We start from the raw sequence: 9,307 nt of genomic DNA on the forward strand, positions 1-9,307 counted from the left end.
TCGGGGGTTCCTTAGCAATTCATGTCAAATTAGGCAACCATGTGGGGGATGGAGTGCTTCACACAGATCAAATAAACACACAGTTCAAATAAACACTTACAGGTTGCGAGCCTGCTAGCGTTGCACTGGACTGTCTAGAAAAGTCTGTGGTCGTCATCTATACTCCGCTAGATGAATGGATCATCAAAACATCTATATCGAGGCCTCTCGTTATATTATTTGGTCACACATAAACTATTACATCTACCCATGTTCTACCCAACACATTTTGTAGATATAAAATACATATTCAGTTTAAATCATGTAAAACTTGTATAAAATCGTTCATCCAACATAGATAGCAAGTATACAGATAGTATGCACACATAGCACGTAATTTATTTAAAATATTTCATATATATATATATATATATATATATATATATATATATATATATATATATATATATATATATGTGTGTGTGTGTGTGTAAGATGAGAGTAACTATGCACTCACCTGATTAAGTGGTGAGTCGGCACTCGAACAGCACTTCGTTACTCTTAAAACAATTTCCTCGACAAAACCTAGTATCAATATGACTAGGGTTTAGTCTGACGTTAACCGCAACTAATTAATAGTCTAGCTATTATTATTATTATATAAGCGTTAAATAACGCTCAATATAACTCATAATAATAACCTAAATACTTATTATAAAGTCCTAATAACATTACTATATTAAAACATAAGCTATACTAAAGATAGGGTAGGCATAGCTCACTTACAACGGGTTTTCTCAAAAACCGGGCTTCGCTGGAGCAGCGTTCCCGAGCCGAAAGGCTCTTTTCTTGGGACTCCGGGAGCCTCGGGGCTTCCTTCGGGTGCTAGGGGGTTTACCTAGACTTTAGGGGGGGTTTGGGAGGCTAGAGAGAGAAAGAATGTTGGAGAGGTGTGAAGAGAAGTGAATGCCCGGCACCTCTATTTATAGGCTAAATTCCTGATGGACTCGCCGAGTACGAGGACCTACTCGCCGAGTTGGGGCATGTGGCAGCCTTCTGGTGGTGCCACATGTCCAATTCTGGTGGTGCCACGTCACCCCCTATCGCGTATTAGCCTTCAAACTTAGAAAAATCATAACTCTTGCATACGAGCTCCGTTTTTGACGTTCTTTTTTTCAACATGTAGGTAAAATCAAGATCTACCACTTTCATTTAGACTCCGTCGGCTAATTCTCGATCGATCTCAAATTTAACAGTAAGAGGCGTTTAGACTGTTAAATGACCGCGAAGAATTCGTAACTTCTTCATACGGAATCCGTTTTCGTCTATATTTTTACCGTTGAGTTCCTATTAATGAGATCTTCAACTCTCATTTAGGTCGCATAAGCCAAAAACCGCTCGAACTTAAATTCGAGTTTCGGGCCGTGCACTGCTAAACCAAATCTTAAAAAAATCACAACTTCCTCATACGAAGTCAGATTTAGGCGTTCTTTTTATGGATGTTCTCAGTTTAACATATACTACAACTTTGGTTTAGATCACTAAGGCTAAAGATCACTCCATCGTAAATTTACTATTTACGCTTCCCGGTGTTGTGTCGGTTTTGCCGTAAAACTTCAACGAGCCATAACTTCTTCGTTATAACTCGGATTTCGACGTTCTTTATATGTACGGAAACCTTGAGACGTATTCTACAACTTGGTTAAGACTATTTATTATAAATAATATTTTGCAGAAAAGTCGTTTTCGACACTTATTGCCTCTAAATTGACTAGCCCAGATCTGCGGGCGTTACACCGACCTACCCATGTCAAGCCATTCTGGAGTGCTGACCTACCCATGTCAATCCATTTTGGGGTGCTGACCTACCCATGTCAGACCGTTCTGGGGTGCCGACTACCCTACAGTCTATCTCAATCGGCAATGGGGACTATTTCACCCTACCACTATCTTACAATAACAGTTACAATCATACGGTCAGACATATCTGGGGTACTAACCTACCCTTCGGTCCTAACGACCGAATCAGGGAGAAACTATTCCTTGAGACTACCACTAACTCATATAACATATCACATAGGCATATCTCATAAGCATGTCTCATAAGCGTATCTCATAAGCATATCACATAAGCATACCAAGATAATTATCACAAAGACAATTATCTATCAATTACTCTTGTTGGTGGACCGACATTGTGGCCTTAGACCCTCCCCTACCGGAAGGTAACTCACCTCGATGTCATGTAGTGTCTGCACTATCCTCGGTGTGAAAGTCGGCTCTCCTCGACTCCTCAATCCCTACACGACAACCCTTCTAAGTTATCAATTGAATATGCAACCCTAACCAGGGTAAACTCAATTTAGGTCAAAGTTAAAGTCAAACCCTAGTCAAGTCAACTCTTTGGTTGACCAGACTCGCCGAGTTGGCCCGCCAACTCGTCGAGTCCCTTCGTGTAGAGAATACTACAAACCCATCCCCACTTATCGAGTCTAGCAAGAGCTCAACGAGTTCACCTTCAAAAACACTTCAATCAATCTTCAACCGACTCGGCGAGTTCTTCCTTAAACTCGTCGAGTTTATCTTCAGCATATGAATACGTCGAGTCTATGACTCGCCGAGTTATAAGAACAACTCGTCGAGTCCATCTTCAAAGATTGGGAGATTGCCTTGGACTCGCCGAGTTTGTTCTAGCACTCGTCGAGTCCCATGATTCCCAGGTCCCTTAAAAGCCTAAACAACTGGGGGACCTTCCACACTATCATCTGGTCCATTGACAGAAGGGATTTAGCAGTTATTACACCCCAACCGCCGAGTCCTAAGAACGAATCGTCGAGTCCATCCTTGACCGTACTATACAATCGATTTAAATGGGCCTTAACACATCAAAACCATAGATTTGGCCTCCTAATGTCCATTTTACATGTAAAGCCTCAAGCTTGGTGCACATGCATGGGATCTTTGGCTCAAAAAGCCATAAAAGATGGTCTACAAGATGCATGGGGTGTTTATGGCAACAAAGATGGCATCTTTATTCCATAAAGACCCCCATATTACACTTCACAACCCGAAAATGGCTTAGAAATCCCTAAATATACCAAGATCCAAGCCCTAAAGATGATTAATTACATGGAAGATCAAGATAGGAGCTTTTTGCCTTAAATGAGCTGGAAATGGAACATAATCTCTAGATCTCCAAGCTCCAACTTGAACTCCCAATCTCCTTTCCTCTTCTCAAGCTTCACAATCCACCAAAATGCACAAAATGGCCTTAGAACACTCAAACAAGGCTAGGGTTTCAAGATAATGCCTTCTAGAAGTATAAGGGACGATGGAGGATGAGATAGGGAGATACAAGTTGTTTAAATAGGGTGAAAATCCTCAAATTTAGGGTTTCACTCAAACAACACTTACTCACCGAGTCGGTCTCCCGACTCATCGAGTAGGTCACTTAAACTTCCCGCGGGTCACGACTCTACTCGACGAGTTAGGCCATCAACTCGTCGAGTCCCCGTGAAAATATAAAGATTCGTAGAATTAACTGCGTACCAGGAATCAAGTGTTACAAAGCACCCCCACTTATTTTAGACTTCATCCTCCAAGTCTGCTGTTGGGTCCTGAAAAAGCTCGGGGTAATGCTCCCATATCTCGTCCTCCGGCTCCCAAGTCCACTCTGAGCCTTTGTGGTGCTGCCACTGCACCTTTACAAGCTCCACTCTCTTGTTCCTCAGAGTCTTCGTCTTTCTGTCAAGGATTGCCACTGGCCGCTCGATGTAATTCAGGCTGTTATCGACCTGAATATCCTCCAGTGGCACCACTGTCGAGTCGTCCACCAGACACTTCCGTAATTGGGAAACGTGAAAAATGCTATGAATCTGATTGAGTTCAGCTGGCAGATCCAGCCTATATGCCACCTTGTGCACCTGGGCTACAACCTTGAAGGGTCCAATATACCTGGGGTCCAGCTTGCCCCGCTTCCTGAATCGTATGACACCCTTCCAAGGCGACACTCTCAGGAGTACCATATCCCCGACCTGGAACTCCAGGTCCGATCGATGCTTGTTGGTATAACTTTTCTGCCAACTCTGAGTAGTCTGGAGCCTGCTCCGAACCTGTTGGATCCTCTCCGTCGTCTTGAGTACCACCTCGGTACTCCCCATGACCCTTTGACCAACCTCACCCCATCATATCGGGGTCCTGCACTTCCTCCCATACAACATCTTGAAAGGTGGACTGTCGATACTCGTATGATAGCTATTATTATAGGAGAACTCTGACAACGGAAGGTAAGTATCCCAACTACCTCCAAAATCTAAACACACGCCCGCATCATATCCTCTAGAGTCTGGATGGTCCGTTCGCTCTGACCATCCGTCTGCGGGTGAAAGGCGGTTCTAAAGTGCAGACGAGTACCCAGCTCGTCATGAAACTTATTCCAAAACCTAGAAGTGAACCGCACATCCCTGTCGGAAATCACTGAAACTGGCACCCCGTGCCGTGCCACTACCTCCCTGATATAGATGTCGTCCAACTTCTCGGCCGAAATGCTCTCTTGAATCGGAATGAAATGGGCGCTCTTGGTCAATCGATCAACGATGAACCAAATCGAATCTACCCATCGCGCGGTCCTGGGAAGCTTCGTGATAAAATCCATAGTAATATCCTCCCATTTCCACAACGGAATATCCAACGGTTGGACCTTGTCGTGAGGTCTCTAGTGCTTAGCCTTGACCTTCCTGCAGATCAGACACCTCTCCACAAACCAAGCTACATCCCTCTTCATACAGGGCCACCAATAATCAAGACGAAGATCTTTCTACATCTTCATCGCCCCGGGATGGATAGAAAACCTGGATTTGTGTGCCTCCTCCATCAATACCTGACGCACACCTCCATGATATGGGACCCAAACCCTATGGTGAAGAGTCAACAATCCCCGACTATCATAGTCGAAGGAGGAAACCTGACCCACAATATGCTTGCTCTTCCGATGTTCCTCCTTCATGGCCTCTTGTTGGGCCTTAGGGAATCTGCTCCAACAGTGGAGTCAAAATTTTCATCCCCATACAGATATCCCTGATCGGCACTGCCTTGCGGCTAAGCACGTCGGCCACGACATTGGCCTTCCCCAGGTAGTAGAGGATCTCATAATCATAATCCTTTACCACGTCAAGCCACCGACGCTGCCTCACATTCAGATTTGGCTGATCCATGAGATACCTCAGGCTCTTATTGTTCATGTAAATAGTACAACGAATCCCATAGAGGTAATGGTGTCAAATCTTGAGGGCGAAAACAACGGCCCCCAACACCAAATCATGTGTTGGATAGTTCACCTCATGAGGCTTCAGCTGCCTTAAAGCGTAAGCGATAACGTGCCCTCTCTGCATCAATACCACGCCCAAATCTGAGATGGACGCATCACAATATACTACAAAATCCTCCATGCCCTACGGCAGGGCTAAGATTGGCGCCTCGGACAATCTCTGTCTCAAAGTCTCGAACGCGGCCTGCTGCTGTAACATCCGAATTTTCAGGGTTATTATTATGTAGTTTAATCTTTTGATTAAAGGAGAGACTCGACGAGTTGAGGATCCAACTCGCCGAGTCGAGACGGGTTTTTCACGCGGATTTAATGAGTGGACTCGACGATTCAGAGGATGGACTCGCCGAGTAGGTGCTGGGCAGAGAAACCCTAATTTCTCGGGGTTTGGGACCTATTTAAAGGTCCTTATAGCCTTCATTTGCGGCCACTACACCCTGAGGAACCCTGGAGAACATAGAGAGAGCTTGTGGTGCAAGAGGAGGGCAAATTCATCACATTTTGGTGTGTTCTAGTAAGGGGAAGGATGGATTTCGTGTTAGGCTATTTTGTGGGACTCAAATCTTCCATCATTTTGTTCAGAGCTGCTGTAAGAGGTAAGGATTCATGTTCATCTTTGTTTGTGTGATAGATTTCATGAATCTAGGGATTCTTCTCTTCTTTTGGTAAGAGATCTAGAGTATGTGATGTCCCCTTTGTGTGTATATCTTCAGATCTGGACCTTGAGAGGTCCAGAGAGTCCCTATTCCCCAACTTTATGCAGTCTTTTATGAGTTTAGAGCTTAGGTGATCATTTTAAGGGTTATTTCTCCATCTATGGCTAATTTTGGGTTGCATGAACGTAAATTTTGAACCTTTACGTGACTTTTGAGTGCTAGAAGGTTAGATCTTCTAGTTGGTAAAGCGGATCTGGCCTCTGAAGGTCGAATGAGCATAGTCATGGAGGAAACTTGTCGAGTCCATGGAGAGACTCGACGAGTCGAGTCGGGGTTGCCCCGCGATTCATACCAGGAGTAACTCATCGAGATAGGGGTTGGCTCGATGTGTCAAGTGAGGCTAGAAGGAGGATTCAGTGGACACGTGTGACTCGCCGAGTCGCCCATGTGCACTCGACGAGTCGGGCCAAACTTTGACCGTAACATTTGTTGACTTTAGGGTTTTGGTCAAGACGGACTTAAGAGAGTTCAAGGAAGGGTAGAATGGTCTTCCACCCAATCTCTAGAGTTGAGACAATGAGAGAGTATTTGATCGGGGATGTTATTTGAATAATAGGAGGAGGCCAGGTCGGGACGTTGAGCACGAAAGGTCATCCGACTTTGTTTGAGGTGAGTCTTCTCACTATACGTTACCTTGAGTGGTGGTTATGTGTGACCAGAGGGTCTTATGTGCTTACATTGAGTATTATGTTATATGTGATATGCTATGCATCATGTCTTTGTGATTATGCTATGCGGAGTTTATAGACCGGACCGGAGGGTCCAACGATATAGACTGGACCGGAGGGTCCGACGACACAGACCGGACCGGAGGGTCCAACGATACGGAACTGGAGGGTTACGTTGAGACACACCGACCGGAGGGTCATATTGTAGCCTTGAGTGGCGTATGTGTTGTGTGTGGTATTTTGGGGAACTCACTAAGCTTCGTGCTTATAGTGTTTTGTGCTTTGTGTTTTAGGTTTTCTCACGATCACAGGACGGCACCGGCTCGATTGTACACACCAGAGAAAGAGTTATGTTTTAAAAGGATCCTGGATTACTATTTATTTGATTATGGGTTATGTTTTTGTAATTTAAACAAAAATGAGTTTTTTACACAAAGTGGTTTAAGATCAAAGCGAATTTAAACGAAAATTTTGTTTTAAAATTTTCGGTGTTACAAGTTGGTATTAGAGCCTTGGTTTGAGGGATTTGGATGCACCTTCGGGTAAATCTGGACTCAAACTGAGGGAGTAAGAAATTTTTTCAAAGAAATGATTTTCTAAAAATGAATAAGAGTTCAAAGAGGAAGCGAGAAAGAGCAGTGTGTACAATCAGCCAGAGCCCGAACGATGATTTCCCAAAATACCCTTACTTTTGTGCTATGAGATATTTATGATACATTTTATGAGATATTATGCATGCTAGAGACAGGCTAGGTATTTCATATCTTAGGACTAGAGTGGCCTTATTTGTGATGCCTTAGCCTAGGAGTTGCTGTTATGTGATGCGCTTTTGAGTATGAGCGAGAGTATTTAGTTGGAATCCTTTTAGGGGATTTGAGTAGAGGAGTAATCTAGGAGAGATGCCTAGATGAGTGTTGTGGTGCTTATCGAAAGAATAGTTAGAACCCGCGAGGGGTAGAGTTGCAGAGTTCAGGGGTACTTTGGAGAATGAGCTGAGCAAGCGAAGTTATCACCCAGAGTGAGTTCTATGTATTCTTCGATGCTCGAATGCTGCTTGCTTTGTGCATTGTAGAACTCTCGATGATGGGAGTCAGCTACCAAGTGAATATGACGATATTCAGGAGATAGATGGCTGGCATCATTAGGAGCTCTTTAGCAGCTGATGGCGGAGAAGTAGGAGGACCAAGGAAGAGCCAAGGGAGTAACCTTAGCCAGATGAGAATGTTGGCGGAGTAGAGCATTTCGCTGAGGAGCGAGCACGTGTGGCGGAATTAGCGAACGAGAAGGTTGAGCAGATACTTAGGAGCTCTGGGATGGTCCGTGTGGAAAGTATGGGTAGATGTGGCAGGTAGTATGGGCCCGTACTACCAAAAGTAGAGGACCCATACTCGATACAGGGAGTATTCTAAAGGTTCTAAGGAGCAGATTGAGGAATGATGTTATGGTTCGAGTACCATGCATCAGAGCAGATTGAGGAGTGATGTTATGGTTCGAGTACTATACATCGGAGCAGATTGAGGAGTGATGTTATGGTTCGTATACCTTAAATTGGAGCAGATTGAGGAAGTGATGTTATGGTTTGAGTACCATATATTGTAGCAGATTGAGAAGAGATGTCAGGGGCTGAGTACCATGGTTCTTAGCAAATGATGTTTGTGATTCTCTGGTTGTCCGATCAGGATTAATTGGTGGAGTTTGGGCACGATGGGGTTTTAGGCCTGAGGTCCATGATTGAGTCCGAAGAGGAATCCCTTGAGAGGGAGGTTGAGAGAATTTCAGAGTATCTTGATGAGATGTCACATGTGGTCGCAAGACTCAGGGATTAGTAGAGCAGGCATTTATGGGGGATTGCGGTCTGAGTGAGCAATCAGCCGATGGTGGAGATGTGACCTTCTGTGACTTGATGGGTGCTATTTATGTTTCCTGTGGGAAGTGGGAGAGGCGTGAGATTTCAGTTTTGGGTTTAGGAGTAAACCCTACGGGTTGACATTGATGACGATTTTCCACCAGAGTATTAGGCAGCATGTCAGCCGCAAGGAAATGATCTATCATGGGTAGGTAGTTAGTGGGGATTGAGATAGTCAAAGACCACACTACACCCTAATTGAGTATAGTAGGGTGTGTGGTAGCGGTATCAGCGGGTAATCCAGTCGAGTATATCAGAGCGGTTTCTCTTCTATCTGTGATGGGTATTGAGTATGGTAGTGGAGTCCCTATTCTCGTGATGATTCATGTGTTGGATCGGGGGTTGAGAAGTCGAGGATGAGGAGTATGATCATTTATTGTTTCAGTGTAAGAGTCAGTGATAGTACCGGACAGTTGGGATGTTCAGTATTGGGATGGTATGAGATTTCGAATGGCTAGAGGCAGTCGTGATGAGAAGTTCCTGAGGATTTCTTCGGAGATTCAGGGTATTTGAGGTTCCTTGATCTCTGTGTGGGGAGATCATTGGGCATTGTGTGGCACCTTCCAAGCGTAGGTGCGATGTTTCTGGAGGAAACCGTCTGTGGGGTAGAGTGTTGATATGTCATTTGGTGATGGTTCGAACCCTAAGTGGGGGAGAACCGGGTATTTTATTGAGGGAACCAAAGATTTGTGCAAGAGCGGTTAAGGGTTGGATA

Source organism: Lactuca sativa, chromosome 9, assembly GCF_002870075.4.
Source record: "Lactuca sativa cultivar Salinas chromosome 9, Lsat_Salinas_v11, whole genome shotgun sequence".
Lineage (NCBI taxonomy): Eukaryota > Viridiplantae > Streptophyta > Magnoliopsida > Asterales > Asteraceae > Lactuca > Lactuca sativa.